Here is a 27,290-nt window from a genome sequence, read left to right as displayed (position 1 = left end):
TGACAATTAGGATAACGACCTGCAAAGCTGTAGTTTCACAAAAGTAGTGATTTCACGCGTAGCATGTTGTTTCATATTGTTTTACGTGTGTGCGCCTGCGGGGTGGGTGGGTCTGGTTCGGCACCTGGTAAACAGGTTATTTAGCCTAATGCCATTCAAGCCTTTTATGAACTTCAGCAGCTGCTTTTGCGGTGCTTTAGCCCATGTATGTCCCATCACACAGCTGGGAGATTCCAACATCCTCTGTCCAACCTGTTTATGGCTGCGTCTGGCACAAAGTCAACCAGAGGATGTTATGCGTTTCATGGATTTACATCTAAACCTTGAAATACTTTTGCTTATTACTATTCAATAAACTGGTATTTTTCTCAGGACTGCAGAAGGATTTTTAATACTAAAGTATGTCATATTTCTCTTTTTCTTTTTATTCTGCATTTGAAATGTTTTTTTGTCCCTTTTTTCAGTGTGTGTGCGTGTGTGTGTGTGTGCGTGTGTGTGTGTGTGTGTGTGTGTGTGTGTTTGTCTGCTGTGTGTGTGCGTATGTGATTTGCTCTCTGTGTGAAGCACTTTGTAACATTTGTTCTGAAAAGTGCTCCATAAATAAATCTGTACTTACTTACTTACACCACACCTTCACCTGTGTGTGTGTGTGTGTGTGTGTGTGTGTGTGTGTGTGTGTGTGTGTGTGTGTGTGTGTGTGTGTGTGTGTGTGTGTGTGTGTGTGTGTGTGTGTGAGAGAGAGAGAGAGAGAGAGAGAGAGCCTGTGCCAGCTTAGCGAACTAAGCAGCGTATTGTAACAAGCTTGCCAGTTAGCGGGGGTTTATGCAGGGCCATTGCCTCTGATTATCTTTAACATCTTGCTGAGTGCACTGCACCGGGCTGCTGGCACCGTTTCAGACACACACGCACACACACTGACAAGTGACAGTGGAGCCAGCGGACCGCTTATTACTCTCCTGGCCGAGCTTATTTGAACTGGACTTTTAATCCATCATCACTGATGATCCTGGACCTGTGAGTGAGTGTGTGAATGAGTGTGTGTTTAGGTGTACTGTCTGTGTGTGTGTGACATTCTCCACCAACTGAATAATATGAGTGCACAATAAAGACATCTACAGCAGCAGCTCTGTGTCTATGTGTGGCTACTGTACCTCCAGAGGGTCAGACTTTCAAAGTCGTTGACTTTCTGTTTCCTCTTTTAATTTTACTTTAGCTTTTGCAACTTATTTTTTTTAAGGACTATAAAAAAATCTGGCACTTCTCATGCAAGTGGTTCCTACTTAATTGTATCTCTCCCGCATGCAAACATAAACTTATGCAGCTGACATGTTCAGATACTGTATGTTTAATGTCTGCTTGAGTTGCATATAGGGAACGTAGCCTGGCTATAAACAGCATCATCTCGTCTCATCCTTCAGGCGTCTCCAGCTACATTCTGTGAGTTAGTAGTTGAGATGAATGTTGGCATCCAGCGCACAGGACCATCTCCCCACACGCCACAATGTACCAGCATGGGGAGGGGATGCATGCATATACAGTACAGTAGGTGTTGACTTCCCGACTGAAAGCCAGGAGGGTTTGACACAGAGATCAAGGTGCCCTTTGTGCTGCTGGGCTGGATGAAAACATGCATCATTTATTCCCCAGTTACGCCAGAGCAGGCCCCACAGCTCCCCACTGATCCTGCACTGGGTGGATGTAAGTGCATGTGTGCAAGCGATTTGGCTTTTTATATGTCCAGGAAAATTTTACTCCAAGGGCCAGGAACATAGATGCACAGCAACTGGGCTGATGACTTCATGAAAATGCTTCAGCTGTGTTGTTGTGAGATTTATAGTGGAGATGTGTTAGATATGAGGACTGCATGTGTGCGTAATATACAAATCCTGCTCTCTTGCCTCAGAACAGGTTTGGAGCTGCTCATTCAGATCGAAGACTGCATCAGAAAGAAAATCCTTGACTTGATCAGCATTACTTACTCAGGTAAAGAAACTCCTCCTGCACAAACACCAAATAGATTTTCTCTAGTCAGCAACCACGGTTTAAATTCAGTTCAAGGTCCAAATCTAAAATGGACTTGTCTGTAGCCGCTGCAGGGAGTGAGTGGACTTGTTGATGGCTGCTGTTGACTGGATGGATGGATGGATGGATGGATGGATGGATGGATGGATGGATGGATGGATGGATGGATGGATGGATGGATGGATGGATGGATGGATGGATGGATGGATGGATGGATGGAGGACCTTCATATGGATAAGGTCAGTGCTTTGTGTTGTTGGACCCCTTCATCTTCTTCTCTTTTTTGTCTTTCATTTCATGGCAAACAGATGCACCAGTGTGGCCACTTATTAATAGCCGGACTATTTGTACAGTTCCTGCTTGCGTTGGCAAACAAATTACTCCCGCCTTTGCTATATTTAATAGTGCTGAACCCTCGGCTGTTCCTCCGTCTTCCTCTGCTTTAGATCAATAAGTGGAAATGCCTCCATTGATCCTAGTACAGCGACTAAACGCTGAGAGTCAAAGTGTCCACTCATGCCTAACTGCACACCAGCCTTGTGTTTGAAATATGAACAACTTTATTAGACCGTTAAGACTCGGGGATGGAAGCCTTGGCCTGTTTAGGACAGTCCATTGTTATGATCACACAACTGTCCAATTGTTTAATTTAATGCGCATTATGCATTTAGTATTGATCCACTATGGGCTGGTTGCAACTGCCAGGCTAATAATAGCCCCACAGATGCCTGGTCTATCGATAAACTGGAATGGCCTCAAAAAGGAAGATTTCTCCAACACAAACAGGACAAAGGGTCTGCAGCCACCGTAACGGTTCCACAGTAACTGTGAATGGAAGAACTTCATTAAAGAATAAGTCAACTGGATTTCATGGCAGTCGCACAACCTCAACTGATCTGTATCGTTCCTCTAGACAAATACTGCATGTCGGTCCATTTTGATCCATCCTTGCAAAGTTCATCGTTGTCTTACAAACAACTAAAAAGTGTTGTTTTTTTAACCAGGGTAAACATTGGCTCTAATGAATAATTTGTATGACTTTTGGAAACCCAAGGTTGGTAAGTCCTGTAAAACCACCTCGGTGCTGCAAGCGAATGTGCCTGTGGACTACATTTATGAGGCGCCTGCTCGCTGCAGACCTGATCCCAGCAGCATCTTTCACCGGCTTAGAGGGGCACTCAGCAAACAATGCACATTTGTTTTGGCTGCATTGTCAAAGTTTTTGTTTTCCTCTCGTGGAAAGAGACTTTAGAGATGAATCTGTCTGATTTGCGAGCGACTGAACACGTATTGGACGTTTAAAGCACACGTAGGAATGTGCTGAATGCAAAAGTTGTTTTGATTGACACCACGCTGTTGTTTGAAGCGTCACATATGGCACCGCACGCAACAGAATCTGCTGCTTTATTTGCCATCTCCCCTTTGGAGCACATGTTTGAATTCTGGGAATTTTTCTTCTGCTATTGTCACAATTCAATTCAGCCAGGTATTGCAGACATCTAAGCTGCTACTGTATACAACCCAAAAAAAAGAAAGAAAGAAACGATGCTGCACACAATCTTAGCAGTGGGGGCTTAAATGAGAGTGCTATGAGAATGTATTCACATAAGCTTCTCGGTTTGTGACGGTTTGTTTGCTGACCTGTTACTGTTCATTTCGAAAAAAGCTAAATTCAGTTTCGTAGCAACACACACACACACACACACACACACACACACACACACACACACACACACACACACACACACACACACACACACACACACACACACACACACTAAACAGATCAGTGTATTGAAAAGCATAAAGCAAATAGGCACAGTGCAATTAAGCTTTTATTTTGGTAACACCTAGTAGGAAACTAGTGTGGTACAGCATCATTAATTTCATTTGGACACTTACTCCAGCTTAAACAAACTATAAATATAAAATTCAGACTAAACCAGAACCAAACTTTTAAAAATCAAATAATAATGTATTACAGTCATACCATGCAAGGGGACTTTTTGTGTTGTAAAGTTTAAATTTAAAATAATATATTTATATGTGTAAAAAGTGAACTGATTTAAATCAACAATAGCAACAATTAAATTAAATACAAACTTTACAGCACATTGCTCTACTCATACTACTACTACTACGTACTACTACTACTACTACTACTACTACTACTACTACTACTACTACTCTTACTGGACCACCATTAAGGTACATCCACAATCAAAAGATGAATAAAGTGTACAATGAGATGTTTACTGTAGGTTGTTTATTTAAGTGCATATTAGAAAAGGTTTGCATGCAAATGTTAATATTCACTTCGATCTATAGGGGACATTGGCACAGTGTGGGTTGATTTGGTTTAGTCTTATGTTAGTTTTCATCTGGACGCAACAGGACACAGATTTCTGCCAGTTATCACTCTCCTCTGTCCATGAATGTATATGCTGCCTTATTCCTTCCTCAATTAAGAAATCAATGGCCTTTTTAACATTTATTGTGTTAGTTTACATTGTAATAATATGAATAATATAATAATAAAAAAATACAGATAGCAAAATCGCGGCTTTCGGATGTTTGAGTTCAGCTTTGTTTTTAATCCTATTCTGGTGCATTAGTGGTCGCCTGCTGCATCCACAGGAAATAATCAGACTCTGACTAATCTGTGTGGCCTTGTTGTTTTAGACTGTTTGCTAATTAATGCCGTTCTATTTAAATTCCCAGGCCACTGCCTTGTATCGCTGATTCCAGGTGCAACTACAACTGTATGTTCCTATAAAGTGTGAGTGCACTTGTGTGTGTGTGTGTGTGCATAATAACTCATCACTCATAATCTTCAATCATGTAGCTTGGAGTATATACGATGGAAGGGGGGTATAGAGAATGAAGCAGGTTAATAATTGGCTGGAAATATTTAATCTCTCCGGTAGAGTTTGCCTTTTCCACAATCCACAGGCTCGCCACCTTTTTTCCAAGTTAATGGTCTCCCAGCATTTGCATCCCCCTCCAGCAATATTATCTCGGTGCTTTCAGTTATCACCCTGGAGCGCTCTATTTCAAACATCAATGGACACACAGCTGAAAGAGCGTGCCAGTGCAACATCTGTCATCAGAAAATCATAAGAAAATCCTACACGCAAAGTGCGGTTTTATTGTGGCAGCCAGGACGCCATGCTGTGCCCTCTAACTACACTTTATTACCTGTGAAATGAAAGTATTTATGGGGTGATAAAGTTAGGCGTGGCGCAGAGGACGGCTGGACATTCCATCCGGCCGAGCCCACCTGCAGTAGGTCAGATTCAGGTTTGTTAGAGCCCTATGCCGCCATCAGGAAATCATCCTTTCACTCACTCCCCCACTGCGAATAGAATAAAACAAGTAGCTTTATACTTTGCCACATAGCCTGCGGGATACTAATTGAGATTGGCCACTGATGTTACTGTTAAAGCGGCGGAAAAACAGTCCAGAATGCTCCACTATGGATTGGAACAAAACACTACTAAAAGAAGCTATTTGTTTTTTATTTGTACCAAGGCAACAGGGAAATAAGTTTTCCTATTGTTTTCAGGGCCAGAACAAACATGATGATTGCAGGAGGCAGGAGACGTGCCACGGGGAGAAGCGGCTGCTTTTCTACTTAACAGAGGAAAAAAGTGCCGGGAAAGTATGTCGTGAAACAGACGTAGCCGTGATGAGAAGTAGCACGTTGAGTGTGCGCGTCTGGGGACGGCGAGCAGCCTCTGCCAAGCGTCCACGGCCGAGTCCACTTCTCCATTAAATCAGATGCAGCGCTACGTCTGAGCTGCTGCAGCCTGAGTCCGGCTTCACACCTGCTGGTTCACCAGAACTGACGTGGTGCTGAGGCGCTAGTAATGGAGCTGTCCTTGGTGCTGATCTGCTCAGTCCATCTAGCGTTGCTGGAAATGACCAACTAGCTTCACCCTCACACCCACAAACCGATGTACAGAGTCGTTTTCACTGTTTCACACGGTTGTGTTGTAAATCTCTGTGATACAACTGAAAATCTCACCTTTCAGCCCCCCCTGTCTTTATAAAAAAAAATTCGGTATTCAAAGAGAGAAACGCTGCCTGCATGCAACAGTTGCACTTTGAAGCTAAATCTGCGGAGAAGCACAATGGTATGTTATTATTGTTCTCTTAGTCCAGCTGCCTTTCATTCCATGGGGTCACAGCTACCGCATAAAAATATACTGGCAAAAAAAGAAAGGAAACAACCGTCTGCAGTACTGTACGTCCAGTTCCTACCACTGGTAAACAACTGAAGCCCTGGATAAATACACTGCATGTACCTTGGCATGTAGTTTAAATAAAAGCTGTGTTGCAATAGAGTTCTAAATTCCCTAAATGGCTAAGTAGAGAATCCGATGTTGCTCCCAAATAGCAAAAACAGTAACAAAGGGGAAGTACAGTAAGAGCGATCACTGGATGCTGATCACAGTGTTGCTTTGTGCAAACGTCTTAGTGTGTTTTACTAGAGAAAACATTGCGTTCGCACACTGATGGGTCTGTGGACGGCAACTGTAGGCCTCCGGTGTGACCAGGGAGCACATCATGGTCCCACCGTCCACCACAAGCAGGAATGCATGTAGCGCTGCCTTCGAAACAAGCGTGCTGCATTTGCCAGTTAATATGTTTTCCATAGGTCACAGAAATGCAGGGAGGGTGTTGTACAGTACGTTTCGCCTTGTTCTGCCTGCATGCCGGCAGCAGTGAAGATGCTGCTGATTGCAGATCATTGCTAAACTACTGTATGTTGCAGTACCAGCCTACAGCTCTTCCCCGTCTTTAAGGCTGAGTGGGGCTACTGTTGATTATAATAGAAGCGTCCAGCTCTGTGTTGGCTCAAGGGGACTAAGCCTGCCTTTTTTTTTTTTTTTTAATCACGGGAGACCGAATCTAGTGATGCAGGTTGTCAAAGCATTTACAGTTGCTTTGGCATCGTGCTGTTCCTGTTTGAAAGTAAGACACAAGACAGGCAACAGATGCACTTCCTTTACTTCCTGGTAAAGACTCACTTGGTCCCATCTCCACGTCTGTCATCACTGAACTCCACTGATGCTCTTCCCACTACACGACTGCTTTCAGTCCGCATACTAAAGTATGTGCTGATGCATAGAGTAGCCGGATTTTCCGTGAGTTAAATATGTGCATAAAACATGTGGATGAACATTCATGTCTTTGCAACACAATCGTAAACACTTTGTGTGAAATAAAAACACTGGGACAAACACAAATCTGGATTGAAAAATTAAAGCTGCTAAACATTATGGAAATTGTTTTTACCAACATAAGCTTGACTATCTTCATGTTTCAGGACTTATATCTCTGGTGTCTTATTTGAGATTCTTTCTAAATGGTTTACTGTCAGAACATTACATCATCAACATACATTAAATCTACTCGGTCAATGTAATCAATGATGTGTTCGAATGACTGTGGCTCTAATGGGCCATAACCAAACAATATTTCTTCTTCACGGCTACTTCTAACTCCACACATCAGAGCTAAATAATAAATTATTTTTGATATTGATTGGGAAAAACGTAAATGTCCTGCTTTTATAGTAATTGTAGCCATACTATGTTGCTGTGGGTTTGTGCAAGCCAGATATCGTCAATTAAGTGTGGAGCCTTGAGGAGCCTGGATGGAGGCGTCTACTCCCAGACGGTGGTGGAAGATGTACTTACATCAAATACTATTTTGTTGTTATATCCACTATCAGGTTTCATGTTTTTGATCAAATTGTGAAAACGAACCAACACCAACCGAGAGGCAGATCAGAAATCAGCCGTGAGGGATGTCTGGGTAACGTCACACCAAACAACATAATTTAGTGCTTTTGCTTTGGAAAGTTGTTCGGGTGTTCGCATATACTTACGGATTCATAAGAACCCCTCATGTGTTGGGCGTACTTGTGAAGAAGCGGTTGTGTAGAGTGATGGCAACACAAAAAGGCCTTTTCAGTGGTGAGCAAAGGCAGACGAATGCGTTTCTGCCGATGCCTTTCTCCTCGACTCCACTGTCTCTCCATCCTCCATCGGCGGCTCTTGCCGTGGAGTGTTTTGGCCTTGAACCTGTGGGCTAAAAGCTACACAAAGCGCCACTCCACTGTTGCCAGGAGAGCGGAGAGAAGAGGAGCCATTAGAGAAGGAATGAGAAGGAAGGTTGTGATGGGAGGACAATCGCTTTTAAATGATCTGCGATGCAGCTACATATATTGACGGTATCCAGTTACTGTGCAGATAAACCTTCCAAACTATAAATTTATACTGGACTATAAAAAGACATGGAATACACCAATTAACCCAGAAATACTGGCTACATTAGACATTTTTTTACCAAATATAGCATCTGGCTCAAACATTAATTTGTGGTGCTTTGCAGAAGTTAAGCCAGGTCTCATTTAGACCAGTCCTGTCTCAAAAGATTTATACAGTTGAGGTTTGGCTTCTTCCAGTAAATTTGATCTCTGAGCTTTCCATTTTGAAGGTTTTTAGGCTAAGATCAAAGTGCCTTATGCATTATTACGTTTATCCAAAGGCCTGTGTTTGTAGTTTGGTTTTGTGTTGTTCTACTACTACTACTACTACTACTACTACTACTACTACTACTACCACTACTACTACTACTGCTACTACTATCAGGGGCGAAAGCATCAACTGAAATTTGGAATAGGACCTGGGACCAGTGGAAGCGCCCTGTGCTTCACTCGCCCTCCGTCCACCAACAGCCTCTGATCCTGCTGCGATGCTCGGTGCCACACTACATGTTTGATGACGTCTGGCGCCATCAACCATCAACCACCAACAACCACGGCGCTCTATTAGAAATGCTGAACGAGAAGCGCTTCACAGGTCGTAAGGGTCGTTTGACGTTGGGGTCTGAGATTCAGGTTCCGAACCAAGACAACCGACAAACAGAATAATCAACTCTCCCCATTTAAATCGTACAGTTGCGCAGAATGAATCCAACAATCATTGATTGGGTCTATAATTAACATTAAGCCAATCAGTCGTGCGTCACATCCATCACAGCCGAGGCAGGCACCGGCGACGGCGGTGAGTGTGTCATTTGCATAGTGAGGCGGCGGCACGCTGACTACAGAGCTATCTGCAGAGGCCAGGCGGCAGCGGCAGAGAGCTGCTTCTATCTGCACAGGGAAGCCTGGTGGCTCAGTTGGCAGCCGGCTGCTGCTCTCGCCGACTCTCCTTAAAGGCAGCCCCGAACCCTCGCGCGTTTGATGTGGACCAAAAAAAAATAAAAGACGCAGGTGTTTCTGGAGGAAATGTATATTTTCTCCGCTGACTTGTCTCACTTGATTTCTGAATTTGAAGTCTTCATATCTCCAGGGAGAGTGCTCCTTCAAATTCATAGTCAGGTAACAGTGCTGCCACAAAGGACACACTCTATAAATATGTTAATACTGAAGAAAGGGTGAGGATTACTCAAGTAGCAGTAACTTTGTTGTTAGAAAAAATTTATTTCTCTCAGACTTTTTCATAAATAGCCCTTGTCTGTGTTATCAAAGCTTACTATGGTTTGGACTCTCTTACCCTCACGCTACGCTTAGAGGCTGTTTTGTGACTTGACTGCTTTGTCAGCTGCAGTTTGCAGCACAAGACAAACTTCCCAGTAAACACGGTCCCGGCGTTACCGTCCCCCAACCCATCGAGAGGCGAGAGAGACGAGCTCTGCTGACGCGGTAGGAGCTTTGAGCCACACAATGCACAATCACTGCGCAGGCACACACACACATGCGGCCTTTAAACGGCAGAGCCCTCAGCCCTCGTCCGAGTGCTGACAATGACGCTCGCGTTTCAGCGTATCGATTGAAGCTAACGGGTTTAGCCACGCGCGGCAGGCGTGAAAAGGAGCAGTCGCGTGCGCGCTCACAACACAATCGGCGCACAGGCCAGAAAGCGCACAATGGCCGCGGCCGTGGAGCCACAGCCCTCGGAGCCGCGGCCTAATTGTCACGTGGGTCAGAATGAATGTGGTCCAGGTCGGGAGTCTCACTTACGGAGCGTTTTCTGCGGGCTGAAAAGCTGTGCAGCGATCGGTTGGCCTCAGGTGAATACACAGCTTTCAACAGATATACTGTACAGGGAAGCGAGGATGAGCGTTATTCTGCTGCAGATAAGGCCGGAGCATGTCACCAGCTGGTTCTCTGTCATGTTATTTACCGAATTCTTTAAATTACTTAAACAGACTTTAAATCAATGAATATTCAGAAGAGTTTTGAACAAGCAATTTCTTAAATGCTTTTATTCTGGAAGGTTTTATTCCGCTAGGGTGCGATGGATGGGGCTAGTGTTGCAGTATTTCAATATTCCTTCCTGAGAACATTTTACTTGTTGGCTTCATTTATGGAATCATTCAGGCCTGTTTGTAAATTTAAATACTAGGGAGGATGAGTATACAGTTTATAACTGGTTCTGACACAAAAAATCAGTGGGAAACTCCTCCTGGAACATCCTCCATGTGGACACTGTCATTATCATCCATATCAAACTTTTTTTTTGACAAATAATCCCACTGTAATTTCAGACACTCTTTCAGTCAAAGCAGGGAGACACAACTCGAAATAGGAATAGAGGATGAATTGAAGTTGAATTATAAAAGTTATTTTCTGCACTAAATTGGAGCAGGAGCGTTATGCATGAACACTGACTGCTTAGAATTTATTTCGCCTCCATGTTTAAGAATGTTAAACACATGCGCTGAAAGAAGGCACTGACACACTGCTCTTCCCTGTCAAAAGCTCCTTTTGTCTCCTCGGCTGTTTCTGAGAAAGGACGACAAAACGAGTTGGGGTAGAAAAAGGATAAAAACACTCCAAAAGTGAATCTTGTCTGGAATGCGTTGAACGGTTTAAATAGTATTTTCAAATTGTCATTCAGAACGGTGGCCGGGTCAAGGCTCGCTTTAAAAGCAGGCTCGGAGTAAAAAGTTTTCTTTTTTAAGTGACTCACTTTCATTTCTATGACAAACAGAACTCAAGGAATAGACTTTTTTTTAATCTCACTTTCACTTTCATTAGATGCATAAATTAAAACGGCAGAGTTTTTTTAATTCGTTTTGGTCACAGCTACATTTTTTTTACCCTTTACTTTGAATAACAATACCACACAACTACAGAACTGTCATTTAACATTTAAACAAAGATTACCTGCTAATCAAGAGAAAACTGGACAATTTAGAAAGGGGCTCGTTTATTTAACCAGTTTCAATGAGCACAGCCACGTTTTTGAGTGGAGGCAGCAGATCATTTCACTATCATGAGGCTGTAATTGAAGGCTCCAGCAGCAACCAGCTGTTTGACACTGCTCCTCAAACAAAGGTAGAAATGAATAATGATGCTAAACAAAGAGAATGCAACTCATTCTACTGGATTTGTCACCTTGTTACATCCATCCTATACCATACGTCAGCCTGGGAAGCAGAACGTCCACGGTTGCATCCCTGCCTCTGGCACCAGGTACAGTACGTATATATATATATATATATACAGCGTTTTTTCTCGTGATGTTGAATTACCTTCTGTCTTGTCATCTTCTAGAGTCATTTATTAAAGTCTTCTTATGATTTCTATCTTGTTATGTTTGGGATCTTTTACTTGCCTCTGTACTCGCCAACTGACTGTAAGTGAAAAGGCACAAAACTAACTAACTACACATGCATGCGTGCAACCTTGTGTGCACACATTACATCAACAGGACGAGAGCCCACTTGTAAAACCGTTCCTTCATAGAGTGGGTGCCTTTAATCGGCCCTGTCTCAGGTGCAGCGTTATCACGTCTAGAGGTGGGAGCTGCGCACACTTAAACAGGAAGAGCCTGGACCGAGAGAGAGAGAGAGAGAGAGAGAGAGAGAGAGAGAGAGAGAGGGTAGAAAGGGAAGGGGAAAAGACCGGACAAGGTGGAGAGGAGAGAGGGGGAGAGGCGCTGAGGGAAACAAACAAACTGAGGTTTAGGGGATGCAGCGGTTTTCAGGAGGTTTACAGTGATAATCTCATTGGTCCGGCAGCATGGACTATATTGTATGTTCGGAGGTTTAATAGAATTCATTGAGACTTAAATAAAGCTGCTGTTGGGAAATGGCAACAGGTACAAAACCTGAAGTAATGAAAGAATAAGCCAGCGGGGAGTTTATTTCAGAGGAGCGAGGCGCGGCTCCCGTCTGGAGACAGGGAGCCCTGAATTCAGTAAGTGGAGAGGACAGGCCGAAAGATAAGAGGCCGGTATGAAGAAGCATATCCATTTAGGATTTTATGTGTCATTAGAAAAACCTCAGCGTCTGATCCGATGCGGGAAGGAAGCCAATGAAGGGAAGCATAAGGTGGCGTAATGCGTTCAGCTTTCTGGATTCAGGAGCCTCGTAGGAGCGTTTAGGGTGACGTCCGGTCCTATAACTCCAGCGGCGCCGTCCTGAACCCGGCATGAACGCGGCTAATTCTGTGCTGCTATGTGAAGCTTTGTTCCCTCAGCTTCATGCAAGATGGAGAAAATTCACGTTACTACAACTACTGACACATAATATTAACACATGTTTTGTTTAATGTCTTTTTTAAGTGCATCTCAAACATGTTAAAAAACCGAAGGCTTGGATGGTATTAAAGCCCAGAAAAGTTCCGATGTTGTTAGTCTTGCAGCAGGTTTCTCTCATGCGGCGCTTTGTGCCTTGGATGAAGTGTTAGATTATCCGCCGAGCCTCAGCCACGGCTGCACACGGGCACTTGTTGGTGATTGGTTTCCTGGTGTGCGGTTCCCCAGACAGATCGCTTTGTCAAACATACGGCGAGAGGAGACAATTAAGGTATCGCGGAGAAACTCCCGGCGAAGCCCCTTCAGGACGTGCGCTTTGTTAATCTGCCGGTGATTTCGCATAATGATCGGAATCCAACGCCCAGAACAAGAAGGCGAAGGCTAAACACATATGTCTTCGGAGAAAATGCAAACGATGCCTTAAACAACGCAGGCTTGTAGCCAAACATCCAATGCGACGACTCCGACATCATCTACCTCGACAACTACATCCCTGCCACCGTACTGTACCTGGCCTCCATTAATAACTGCAGCACTTCATCCATTTAACCGGCGCGTCGCGTTATGACCTCATCCATCCAGCGCATTACGCTCCCCACAAGATCGTAACTGCGTTCGCTCTCGCAGTTTTTAAGAGACAGAGGTGATTTTGCACAAGAGTTACATTATCATAAACGTAAATTCAATGCAAAGGCTGCATCTCAGTCATTATGCATCACGCCGCAAAATTGTTTTAACAAACTAGTAAACACTATAAAAGGGCCATTAAAAGTTTGAAAACATTTTCGTTGTTTTACCGCTGTAGGATTCACTGCTAATACCTGAACACACTTCACCAGCAAGAGTAATTAAATGGATTAAGCCCCCAATAGCGGCTAAAGGACCCAAACACTATTGTTTCATCCCCATTTGTGTTCGTGAATATCATGTGGAACATCTGAGGTCAAAGTGGATTCTCTGCTGGATTAAACAAATAAGCAGAACGATGTTGTGTGTTTAATTGTGGGAGAGAGAGAGAGAGAGACATCCACATCTGGAGGCCCTCCTCCGTCTCCCATAAATTTGTGAAACCCCACGGGGCAACTTGGACAGCAGGAGCTCTTGTTAGACATCATCATTTTAATCTCCTCACATGAAACGATCGTCCCCCCTTATTCAACATTATGGATGAGGTCCTATTAAGGAGCGTGCCAGGTTTATGTGTCGCCAATGAAGCAATATGAAAAGGGAACAAATGCTCCACTCCATCACCGCCAGATAAAAGTAAATGGATCATATATATTATAGTTGGCCTACTTTAAGACAGATGGCTTGCTAAATGATTTGCATGTCAGAGAGGAGGGGAAAAATAGATAGAGACATTTAGTCATCTTTTAAATGATGATATAACAAAAAGAGCCACAGAAATGATTTGTCTTGACTTCTTTGCTTTAGCCTGCGTTGGGTTAACTTGTGGTGACAACTGTATGGTTATCTTGTCAGTGCAGCTAAAACACAGTGACATGTTTGGCTCCGTAGACACTTTTAATTGATAGTTCGCCGTCCTTATGGCAGCGCACCATATGCTCTCCATAGGATTTCTGCAGTAATGGATACTGAGATCCGGGCTGGCTGCCTTCGCTGTGAAGATTTAAGCGACCTTTACTTTCCCCCCCGAACAACATCCCAGCGTCATTTGGGCTCCTGATGCACAAACTGGAGACGTGCACGAGTTCCAGTTTAAGAAGAGGAAGACACACCAGCACACACATCGAGAACAGAGTGAAGCTGCGATTGGTGAGGTGAAATCCTAATTATTAGCTGGGAGATATGTTGGGAAATTAATTTGTTTCCAAGGAAGAAATAATATACTGAAGCCCCCCACCCCAAAAAAATGCCTTCAAGTCTAAAAACAATTCTGGGTGTGAACAGCCGTTTGGGTAATGCTCTGTGGATAATGAGGTGTGAAACGATTCCTCATCTGAAAACAGTCCTGGATGCTCACCGTGGCTCCCCGGCTCGTATCTCAAGTCTACTAGTTTGCCCATAGGATGAAGTCGCTTACATTTGTTACACTGAAGGGAAACGTCAGTGCTTAAGTTTCTCCTCCCCACATGTGAAGGCCTGGAGGAGGTTTCAGCGCACTGTTACAAGGTATCTTAGATATCAAAGCATGGACGTCAGAGAACTTTCTCCAGCTCAACCAGGACAAAACTGAGGTCTTGAGGACGTCAGAACTGAGGACGTCGGAACTTACAAAAAAATCTTACTGTATCTTCACCTTGAAGCACATGTCAGGACCATAAGCAAACATGCACTTTACCACCTTAAAACCACTGCCAGAGTCTTTTGTTAAGATTAGACTGCCGTGCTCCTTCCTCAGGTCCCCCCAAGAAGAACATTGGTCAGCTACAAAACAACAGCCAGAGTTCTGACAACCACCAGAAAGAGAGACGTGTCACTCCAGTTCCCTTTCCTTAGATTGTGTGTTTGTGTTGACCACATTGTGCATTATATTTTTATTGCTGTGATGGTTTATGGGGTTCATACTTTACTACTACTACTACTACTTTGTACTGCATTTTATGCATAATTAGTGCTATAGAAACAAAGATTGATTGATTGATTGATTGATTGATTGATTGATTGATTGATTGATTGATTGATTGATTGATTGATTGATTGATTGATTGATTGAACGTACTGTTCTTGTACGATACTTTTTCATTGTGTGATTGTCTCTGATGATTTTAACCTGCCAATGAGAATTTTCTCATTGAGAGCATACATGTTTTTGATTCATCACCATGCTAACACATGTGTCTTCTCAGTAAAGCCCGTTTGGTCTTGCAAATCCAAAGTATTATCCTGACTTGGATCATGGACTGTGAATTAAATCCTGCAACCAGACTGGTCCAGAGTTTGAATCAAAACTGGACAAAGAAACAAATACCCACTTGCTCTGTGGAATGCAATAATTTCAAATAATGTGTTTGTGTTATAATAAGATTTGTTTCCTGTCTGTAGGCTCTGTAGTTTGGTGTAATGAAATACCCTGAGATAATTTTGAGGTCATAGTAACCAATGTGGTGCAATCATGTGCTTACAGTATGTTTAGCCAAAAGAATGAACTGACTACATGACAGACTTAGTCCTGATGGTGGAGAAATCCTAGTTCTGTCATTTCTGTCTCCCTGACTATACATCTCCATGTCAGCGTGACATATTTACTACAGCTATTGAATTCTGCAATTTATTTATGCTTTGGATTTAAAAGCGAGTAAAAGTTGGTTACTCAGCAGTAAAATCCCGGATGAAGCTCGGTCTGGCGACGCCGTTCCTCTCCCCGTAGCAAACGCTCCCATCCAGCCCTCATGCGGTGAATGGAAATTAAAAGAAGCTAGGACGAAGTTTTGACCTGAGCACTCTGAATGTGAATGGCTGCAATCAGGCTGTGGAAAACTAGTCATTATCTGACAGTTTCATCTCCAGCGTTTGCTGCCGCTGCTTTCAACTTTCAAAGGGCCTCTCTCTCCTCGGGGGGATTCAGCATGCATTCAAATAATGTGACATCGGTACTGAGCAAATAGCCTCCAGTTCCAGCTTGTTTGTCACAATTCTGGAAGGTGATTAGTATTTGTAGGCGCACCTGTTCAATCTAAAGCCACATCTTATGTCATGTTACAGTTGTTCTGTGCTTCACTGATGTACAGTGGTAACATCCACTAATGCAGGACGGAGACTAGGGGTGAAACACGAAGAAGCCAACACACAGAAGAACACATGCAGCTGGATGCTAATAACATAGCGAGTGGTCGTGGGTGGGTAGCGTTCGGTAGTTTAGCTCATGAAAAAATGGATCCAGAGATGGAAGCTATAATTGCATTGCTTTTCATTAGGCACAGCAGGGATATTTAAATTGAATGGTGCATCCATTTTACACTCATGTCTATCTCTAGCGCTCAACAGCCCCACACAACTTCTGTCTTATGAATTCTTTATATTAACTTTACCTTTTCTAACTAAATTTAAGTATAATCATCTCACAAATGACAAAGTAAAAGTTCTTTTGGAGTAACGTATGTAAAGTACATTTCAATACTAATGTCAAAAATGATTGATTCTTGTTCTTGTTGTACAATAGAAGCAACAAAATATTAGCGTATTGGAGCACGATGAAGCAAGTACTGTGTAATTAGTTCCGAACAATATGTTGGTGGCAGACAACTCATAACGGGACTCAAATGTGTATTGCCGTCAGGTTGGCTAAAAACTAGACACAGGAGCTCCTAAACACTCAGGGTGAGGATGATGACATGTATAGTATATGTGTGTCTCCTGTGAATGAAGGAGCTAAGGATCCTTACAGACACAGTCATGTTTGACATAAGGTAAGGGCAGGATCCTATAAATGGGCCTAACAGCTCCTATTAATCACCGTTAGTTAAGATGAAAAATCATAAATCTTGCATGACAAGCTAATCTTTCACTTCCAGTCGATGAGGGAATTCCTCCTCAAGCTGTGAATGGCTAAGCAGCTAATCGAGGATGTACCGCGTGCGACTCTTACCCTGCACTTTATCACACTGGTTGTGATCACAGGAAAACACACGTTCGTGCTGAGCCGAGCGGCGGCGGACACGCGTCCCCCAGTGACTGATGCTGTCCCCCCGGTCTGAGCCAATCAGCCGGTGCTGAAGAGGAGCTGGAGAGTTTAGGGAATATGGAGCAGGAATCAGAATGGTTGATGACCTGTGGGAGAAATATTCGTTTTTTTATGTTGGCAAATCCTCAAAACACAAAGTAAAAAGATCAAAAGCTATTGCTCCCACTATCACTATCTCATACCTGAAAGAGAAAACGTATATATTCTCTTATTCTTCCAGTACTGTATTAGCGTGTCGTAGTCACCGTTGGCTGTGTGTCTGAGGGGAACGAGCTAGAGTACAGATCAGTCATCATGAACTTTGTGGACTGGTGCATGTGTAACCACCTGTGCTTAAACACCGGTAAGACCAAGAAGATGGTAAGTGACTTCCGGAGAAAGAAACCACATCACACACAGGTGAACATCCAGGGCTCGGACACAGAGACTGTAGACAGTCCTGGGTGTGTTATTTACAGTTTCGTACTGTTTATGTATCTGTTTTCTTGTGGCTGCTCGGGCAATTAAATGTCCCCACTGTGAGATGAAATCTTATCTTATCTTATCTTATCTTATCTTATCTTATCTTATCTTATCTTATCTTATCTTATCTTATCTTATCTTATCTTATCTTATCTTATAATTTCTTTTCTTTTTTTAAATACCCAATGCTTTTGAGCACAAATGAGGGTTAAAATCCAGGTACAACAACTGCATTGATTATGATGCACCAATTCGTCTCTCAAGTCATTTCATTCACAATTGCCACCAAGACTTACTCCCAGTGGATCGCTGGATGGGCAAATTAACTCAGTCTGGAAAAACCCTGAACTGCACTTACCTTTAAATGTCACACTTCTTAAATCAATGAAACCTGAATAGGCTTCTGGAAACAGTTTGCATCATTTTAATACATGTTTGCTGATGCAGAATAAGTAAAAAAAAAAAAACAAAACAAAACATAAAGTTCCCTCCATAATTGAATGCATTTCTATTCCCTCCTGCGCCTGCCGTACACATATCCACCATGAGGCAGGACTGTGTGATGCTTTGTCACAATAAAAGTTGTTATTTGCTCAATTTGCGGGTCCCGTACTGCCACGCTCAGCATTGTGAGATGAGGTCAACTCACAATGACACAAATCAACTTCCAACCACCTCTCTAGTCTGTAATGTGCTGTTTCTCCACTATACAAACCTAATACTGCGACATTTCAATCTAATATCGCTTGTGGAAAACACAAAACATCTGAGGGGAGAAAAGGCAATATTAGGTAAATTGTTTGTGAAAGATACACGTATCCTTCTGCGATATTCAATAATCCCATGTCCGCTGGAAGCTGCGCGTATGACAGAATAATTATCAATTTACATATTATTGGGATATTAGGGTCGGAGACAGCATAACAGAAAACATTTGTTAATGCCGGATGATTAGATCAAGGCTGCGGCGCGCGGCATTAGGAGAATTCAATTTCAAACCGCCGACTGGTGCGTTTGTTGCAATCACGAAACTCCGACGTCCGCGAGAATCGGGAGGCATCCTTGAATTATTATGTAAGACGAGGAAGTCGGCGTTGCTTTGAAATTGTGCACATAAGCAAATTGAGGGCAGCGCCGACGAGGGGAAATATTGTAATCAATGGCAGCAAAGGCCCCGGAGTGAGATAAACATCGGCAGCCAGAAAAGCTGCGCTCTTGTAAATGTTTTATTTACAAATAGCTTATGAATGCGTTGTGCATTAGATATTGATGTTGTAATGGAAGTGTGAGTAGAATAATGAGACATTATAGCGCGTGACCTTTGCCTAATGCTTTATTGAAGTGCTTTCCAGGATTATCACTGTGCATAATTCATGCAAACAAACTCAACACTCCAATTACTCTGACAGTGTAGGCTGTTACATTTTACTATCATCCTGAGGGTGTCTGCTAAATCTATAATTCACAGGAAACGTGTGTTATCATTACGACAATATTATTGTGCATGTCAGTTTTCAGCAGTTATTTATTTGCTGGTTATTGATGTACTTTTAATTCTCCTTCTAGCATAGATGGAGAAGAAAAACTTTATGGTTCACAGCCACCACAAGGTTCATCCTAAAGGTGCTACGGTAGTTATGGCAACTCCAACGTTGACCTGTGTGATCTGTTGGCCTGAGTGAGTCACTTTTTAAAGACTCATTTACTGCTGGTCTGCATAAATATGACATCAAATGTATTATCAAGTCCTTACAAATGCAAATCAGCTACAGTTTGGTTCTTTTGGTGGATATTGGCACGATACATCACATTGACAGAATGACATTATATTCTTGCTAGTGTTGTGTGTGCTTCAGATTGTGTGCTGTTTCTTCATGTATCTCTCTGCTCACTACAGTTAATCCAGCCGCACCAGGTCTTCGACTGGTTGCTTCGAGACAACCTGTTGTGTTGCTGCTGCAAGTTGAAGTGACCAGTTTTGAAGGGCTGATTGCAGTGTGTGTGTGTGTGTGTGTGTGTGTGTGTGTGTGTGTGTGTGTGTGTGTGTGTGTGTGTGTGGCACACATGGTCACACATATCTTAGGAGCTGAGTGGCTACTGTGTCTGTCATTCTAATCATATTGTGCTATTGCTAATCCTGTATTTGTTCCTTATTTCTATGCTGCTCATGAGCGTGATGCACATTCTGATGATATGTTGTGAAAGTCTGTCCTGTACTGTGATACTGTATTGTAGTGTAGTCATTTTGACTAAATCCATTTCTGTACAACTGGCGCTTGTAACTGTTAGAAATGAGTGGGAGACACACCAAGGCCGATGAATGAAATGACTCAAAGCTGCAACTTTGTGAAGTCAAATCCTTCTTAAAGTAGAAACCAGCTACACTTGGGGATGGATGATAGCCAGTGGCTGGGCCTTGGTGTCAGAGATTGGCGAAAACAGAAAGGTGGCTCAGGGTTTTGAAGAATTTCTGCTCGGTATGAAGGTAAAAAGCAGGAAACTATACCAGAATCGTCAACACAGGAGATCTCACTGTGATGCAGCCAAAGCTTAACTGTTAGAGTGGACATGTAGGAGGATTTGTTGTTGTAGTTGTAAATACAAACACTTTGTATAAATATCTTATAATTACTGTGAAGATGACTTCTCCGTTGGAGCAAAGCTTTACTACTGTACGTTTACTTTCTCTTCTCTGTCCTGAGCCTTTGGTGTTTTCTGGATTGTGTCTTTCTGGGTGCAATGCTGTTTCACAGCTCAAATTATCAAAGGGCAACACATGTGAGTGTGATGTCGGGCTTTACAAACATAGAGGCAGCTTCCATAAAAAGGCCAATAGTATGTTCACGGGTGAACCTCTTTAGACAGAAACTTTGGGAAATAGAAGAACCTGAATCAAAGAAAATACAAATAGTCGGACAGGGCGCTGGCAGTGGTTTGAGGAATACGGATGTCCTCACTATGGTAAGTAGCATATCAAGTGTGGGCCCTTGGCTTTGTTGGCCTGTTCATGTGCAGCAATAGAGCAAAAAAAATCCAGATAGATCAGATTAGTTTGCAGATTTGTCATTGGGGTTAATGCGAATGCCACAATCACCTCTTAGCGCGATATAATCAAAATCTGTGGAGATAAAAGCAAAAAGCTCTGTGAAGTTGTCAACAAAATTTGCAGAGGACCTTAGAGGTCTGCGAATTCTTAACAGCGGGGTGTTTGATGTGCGTCTTAACACAGTTCAAAGACATTCAAAGCAGCAGAAATCACCTCATAAAAGTGTCTGGAAGGAAAAAAAACTGATGAAGGCAACTTGATTATTAGGACAATAATTACAACTAAGAGCCACGTGTCGATGTCTGAATGACATTTTTTACAGATATATTAAGGCCGTAATTAGCTGAGCTCAGCATAACGAACGGAAGTAGCGACGGTAGCAGCACTGTGGCCGATAACTTAAGAGATAATCTATTTTTCTTACATATTTTTAGACGTTTTATTAAAATTGATACAAATATATTCCAAATTGAATTATGTACATCATAGACATTGAGCATATTAAGCAATTCTTTAAATATTAACAAATTTTTATTCTACCGATTATTCCAGAAATGGAATATACCAGCTGCTTCTAAATAGATTTTAAATATTGGGTCAATACATCATCATACTTCCAATAGCATGCATATTTCTGTGTGTGTGTGTGTGTGTGTGTGTGTGTGTGTGTGTGTGTGTGTGTGTGTGTGTGTGTGTGTGTGTGTGTGTGTGTGTGTGTGTGTGTGTGTGTGTGAGAGAGAGAGAGTAAGAAAAAGAATCTGTTAATCTCCTTAGCTTCATTAAAACAGATCGAGGTGGATTAGCGGGAGGTGCATGTAAATGAACATAATTCCAGCAGAAATTGAAACAGTGTAGAGATAAATATGTCATGAGGGAGAGACAAATATAATCAAAATAGCAATTAATTGAATTCCCCTTACGAAGCATTGCCTGTTATTTGGTGGAATTACAAGCAGATACAGTGAGCTAATTGGTGAGGCTGATAGCAAGGATTAGCGTTGCGTGTCTCCTTCCTCCTCTGTTCCCCACCATCATCTCCGTTTTTTTTTGCTTTCATGTCTGTTTTCCACTCTTTGATTCTCTTTTACTTTTCTGCTCCCTGTCTGAAGTTTTCTGTGATTCTGCTAATCCTGTGTCTCCTTGTTCTCTTCAACCTTCCCTCTTCTGTTTTTAACTAGAGATGTTTTGGAACAATGCTGACATTAGAATAGAGTTTCAGATTAGATTAGAGTTTTTATTAGGAATTTCACTATTGTTTATTGTGTGTGGGCTGAATGACTACAAAGTGGAAACTACAGTTGTACGCACACTTATTGTAATCACCACAACATGGTGGACCACACACACAACTGGTACTTTTGTCTCACTTAATATACATTAATCTTTGTGTGCTGCTCAAAGCACCACTGTTACAGAAATGATGTACTGTATTTTAACCTTTTTAGGAAGAAACACAAATGGAAATGCCAGAAGAAGGAAACTCATCTCTATGAACCAAAATGGCAGGAAACAGGGACTTGTAACCTCTTCTGAAGCTCAGAGGAGTCTCTACGTTGCAAAACCACATTCTCATCCCACATTTGCCTAAACCTCAATACCTACATTAGCCTCAGTGCAATTTAGAAACTGACCAATGGGTCTGACGTGTGTTATGCTAATATCTAATGTAGCCCGAGGCCTCGAAGCTTCAAGCAGAGATGAAGCACAGCTTCCAGAGGCATGTTTAAAGTGACCGGTATCAGTAATGTCAGATGAAGGTCAAAGGCACAGGACACTTAATGGGATTTAATTTTATACTTGGCTTAATCAAAATTAATAAAATTAGCAATGTATTCATTTGTTTAAGACAATGTATTCATTAGATTCAATTTAAATGTAGTTTAGGGTATTTTGGTTAAATATGTCAAATACTAAGATGAATAATATGGCTGAGTCCAGCTGTCCCTTTTTCCTGCTTCATTTCTTGTCTTCCTTTATGCTCCCAACCAAGGCTCCAGAAGTCATTTGGCTGATTCAGAGCCCCCTTCCCTCCCTTCCGCGCTCTGCACTGATTGTGATGCGTTCCTAAACGGCCCCCCACTGTGGGCGCCAACACACTTTTATGAAAGATCCAGCGTTTCCCTAAAAGCTAATCATGTTAGACATCAAAGAGCGAGGCTGCTGCCTTGATCAAGACACATCTGAAGACACTGCCTGGTGCACTGCTACTGCTCCTCAGGATTAGGCCTAGCATGCGTCTGTGTGAGCGTGAGTGTGTGAGTCTCTGCATACGAATAAGAGCAGGAAAAGAGAGTAAAAAGGTAGGAAAGCAGGTTCTTATAAAGGTAAAAAACAAACACCGCTCATACAGTATGTGGAGGTAGAGGGGACAGTTCAAGACGAGTAAGTATTACTTACTTGTTTGTGTTGTTTTGGCAATATTTCCTTTTAAAATGTAGCTTCTGATATTTAGTAATTGTTTTACTGCTTTCTTAGACTACATCTTAAAATGAGGTTCATAAAAATGCATCATTAATGCTGTTATTCTGTTGACTGGCCTTTTACATAGCACCTAGCATTCCTTCTCCACCACTTCATGCAGGTTAGACAAGTCAGGTTAGAATTTTGAGACATTTCCAGGCGCTGTCTAAAAGCAGAGATACATGTATGTTATGTCATCACTGTCATTACTTTAAATTGTCTCCTGCATTGTATTGATTTCAAGTTCTTGCTTTTGTTTGAACTAGTTTCCTTCCTTGCAGTTAGTTAATTGTGTTAATATCTATTATGTTTTACTGTTTTCATATTGTTTTTTTATTTTTAATCAATCATTTGTCATTGTAAGTCTTGTAGTTCATGAATGTGAGTCCTCGCCTTTTTGTCTCTTGTGTTAAGTGTTTCACCCATGAGAAGAATCTCAAAGAAAAAAAAAACAAAACTTCTTTTTCACAATCCCCAAGAAAGTAGCATGTTCACAAGACAAAGCCGAAACATAACCCACAATAACGCCCACTGACAACACATGCAAAGATTTAAACAAACCCGAAAGAGCTTCGATATTTTTCCCCTTTTAAATATTTATTAGGACAGTTCACATGCATCCTGTGGATAGGATAATTCATCAGTCCATCCATCCGTCATCCTAACAGCTTCTCCTGTTAAGGGTCGTAGAGGTGTTGGAGCCAATCCAAGCTGTCAATAGATGAGACACTGGGTGCAGCCCGGGCAGGTCGGCCGTCCATCACATGGCTGACATATAGGGACAGGCAACCACTTACGCTTCCATTCACACCTATGGGCATGCTTTATATCAGTGATAGTAAATTGTTGAAGGCCTGAATTGCTATTATTGCTCCTAAGAACTAAAAAGAGTGAAACAAATCACAAGTAATATTACATTATTACTATACTATGCAAATTATCAGCTCTTCTTACTGTAACCATCAACCCCATATTACTGTAGGTCTATCACTATGGGGAAATACAATTTCTACTACGGCCCTGGATTTTTTTTTTTTTTTTTTAAAGCTCATCTGTATTTCTTACATGGCTTCCATAATAGCCTGGATATGTGTGTATGACAGGACTTTAATTGCCTGAGTTAACAAGGTGAGCTCCACTCAGCCACCTTTGTGCAGCACAAATCATAGCAGCGATATTCAAATCCAATCCCCTGTAAACCTTTCACCCAAATGGGAAGTGCGAGAGCATAAATCCGGGCAATAACAGCAATATGCACCGGGATCTAAAGTGGTAAATCCTTAAATGATGTTCTAACACTCGGCGAGTGACTTCATTGGGGTGAAGTGACCCCACTCTTCAGAAACAGAGGAGGAGGAAGGTAGAAGAAGAAAACAAGTGATGGGAGCAATAGGACTTATAGATTTTCAAAGCCAAAAGTAAAATGAAAATGAAATGACAATGGAGGAAAATGATACTTACAAGGGCATTTGAAAGGTCTGTTAGTTGTTAGAAGTGATATACTTAGTTATGTAATAAGCTTCACAAATGGAGCTTTTAGTCTTCTTTAAAATAAGTATCTTGTTTTCATATGCATCAAACAAAACAGGTAAATATCTCAAATAGTCCAAATCAAGGCTTGCGTTTACTACAAAACATAGCTGAACATTGTGAATAAAAATAAACTGGTGCTTTGGTGATTGACCAAATAGAGGATTTTCATTCAGGTTCAATATCATCTCCTTAATTGTTGTGTCTCGACTGGACCAGGATGACAGAACGACCTGTTCTCGTTTACTACGATAGATCGGACCAAACAAACATAAAACTGATGTCTTCAATAAAAATGGTTTACATAGGATACAGTATAAAACATGAATTCAAAGATCAAGGCGAACGCATGCAAAATGTGTTCTGTTCATTTCAGATAGCTTTTCTTGTTTGTTCTGAAAAAGCGTGAACATGGCAAAAGCTGTCTAAGATACTTAAGGGATTGTAAGTGGCCTTTGGCCTGAAATCTTTTTACTGCGATTCTAGAAAGTGGATTTAGTTTTCAGGTTCTGTTTCTGTCACACAAACACTGCTGTGAAGGTTTGTGTTTTTCTCTCTTTGTTTCCTCCGACTACACACTGCCGCTGCTGACTCGGTGCACGCTCGTGTGTGTGTGTGTGTGTGTGTGTGTGTGTGTGTGTGTGTGTGTGTGTGTGTGTGTGTGTGTGTGTGTGTGTGTGTGTTTCAAACTGTCTTTATTCCTGGTAGATTAGCAGCTTAGCAAGATTGTTAAAGTCAGAGTTCTGACATGAACAGCCTTAATATGTGAGGATGTCAGGCAGCACTATAGGACAGATACCGTGTGTGTGTGTGTGTGTGTGTGTGTGTGTGTGTGTGTGTGTGTGTGTGTGTGTGTGTGTGTGTGTGTTTGTGTGTGTGTGTGTGTTCCAGTCTTTGTATTCGGGATAGGGTATGTGCTGCAAGTCGTGGTTCTCCTTGTTGTTGGTAATACCTTTTAAGCTGTCAGCTCCATCACTCTGACACCGTTGTTCGGTTTATTGGTCCGCTATTTAGAGCTCAGAGTTCACAGAAAGATTAAAATTGGTGAAACTAGACTCTGGGTGACAGGTTGCCCCAGATGAGCTACAACAGCAATGATCTCAGAGGCATTTGCAGCCCGTAGAGGCACAGAGACTGAGCGTCCCAGGCTTTTGGTTGTTTAGTCAATTATTGGTGTAGAATATGAGCGTTCTGCAGTGGGAACCTTATTTGATGCTTGGTATTTGCATTCCTGTTTTCTGTGCAGGCTTTTATTTTGAAATCAGAAAGTTTAGTATGTCAGGAATCACCACTTCCTTGCACAATGTGTTATTTACGTCAAACCAAACAGTTTGAGATGAAGCAAAGACTGAATTCTATTGGTGACTCTGCTTTGGTGGAACTGTGCACCAACTCTCCTCCATCAGTTAAACCATTATGGAGGTCCTTTGCATTCGTTTTTATTTTTTCAAGTTAATGTGCAGTTTTATTTTATTGCTTTTTCAGCTCTTGCCTCAACCACCTCAGTTAAATGTAACTGTCCGTTCATAACGATTCCCAAAATTCTTGGACGGGAGCAAATTTCGAGCTGCAGATGCTTTGATATCTTTTTATAGCTTTTCCTGCTTCATAAGTATCAATTAGTGTCTTTTTTGCATCTCAGTCAGTTGCTTTGAGAAATGAAAGAAATGTTACCTTAAGCTGGTTAGAAAAGCCAAAAACTTTATCACCTAAAAAACCCCACACTATTTCATTTTATGTGGTTGAGAGTGTGTAGCAGTGGGTAGCACTGTAGCCTCACAGCAAGAAGGTCCTGGGTTTGATTCCCGGGGTGGACCAGGTGCCTTTCTCTGTGGAGTTTTCATGTTCTCCCCGTGTTCTCTGGCTTCATCCCGGTCCAAAAACATGAGGTTCATTGGTCACTCTAGATTGTCCATAGGTGTATGTGTGTGGATGTCTGTCTGTCTGTGCTGTAACTGTGAACTATTACTGTAGTTGCTTCCACAAAACCCATGCCTGTGTCCAGTGTGATATTAACAGAACATACAGGTGATAGTTAAACTCATGCAGCCAGTAAAACTTATGGAATACACAATGAAAAGGATGGAGGAAAAGATTTTTTTTTTCTGGGTCACAGTGGATTTTGCTTTGTTTAAAACTTGCACTGAAGTCCTGAAATGACTTTTACTTTGTCTTAAGAATAAATCTTTGCTTTAGAAAAGACTCAAACGCAGCAGTCACATCATCAGAAAGTGATGGTTTTGGTCAGTCACACTTTTCACTAGTCATTTCTGTCCGCACAGAACAATGTAGATCTTCATCTGTGATGGAGGGGGTGGGTTTGACCCCTCGTTCAGGGAAGGTTTTTTTTATTTCTGGTTTCATACAATAATTGTAAAGCAAAATAATAGTAGACAGAATGAGAGATGCTATTTGTCTGTGGTGAGCAGCAGACAGTGACAGAGGTTAATGATAGTGGAATGTCTGACTAAATCTTTATATAATTACCAACTTTTTATGTGAGCTTTTTAGTTTATGTTACAATGCTCAAGCTGCCCACGCTAATTAGACTATTTTGACTATA

The 27,290-nt window shown here is 42.0% G+C and overlaps 1 long non-coding RNA gene across 1 annotated transcript in view; it reads right to left on the bottom strand.

Annotated features, from left to right (window-relative positions):
* The window catches only part of LOC114853490 (uncharacterized), a 49,932-nt gene that overhangs the window by 6,924 nt on the left and 15,718 nt on the right, over nucleotides 1-27,290 (bottom strand). Inside the window, exon 2 of the long non-coding RNA XR_003785581.1 lies at nucleotides 17,134-17,315. This is a non-coding gene — a long non-coding RNA (uncharacterized LOC114853490). The remainder of the gene's footprint in view (nucleotides 1-17,133; nucleotides 17,316-27,290) is intronic.

This window comes from Betta splendens, chromosome 4, assembly GCF_900634795.4.
Source record: "Betta splendens chromosome 4, fBetSpl5.4, whole genome shotgun sequence".
Lineage (NCBI taxonomy): Eukaryota > Metazoa > Chordata > Actinopteri > Anabantiformes > Osphronemidae > Betta > Betta splendens.
The sequence above is the reverse complement of the archived record's forward strand: the minus strand, read 5'-3'. Positions and strand labels throughout refer to the sequence as shown.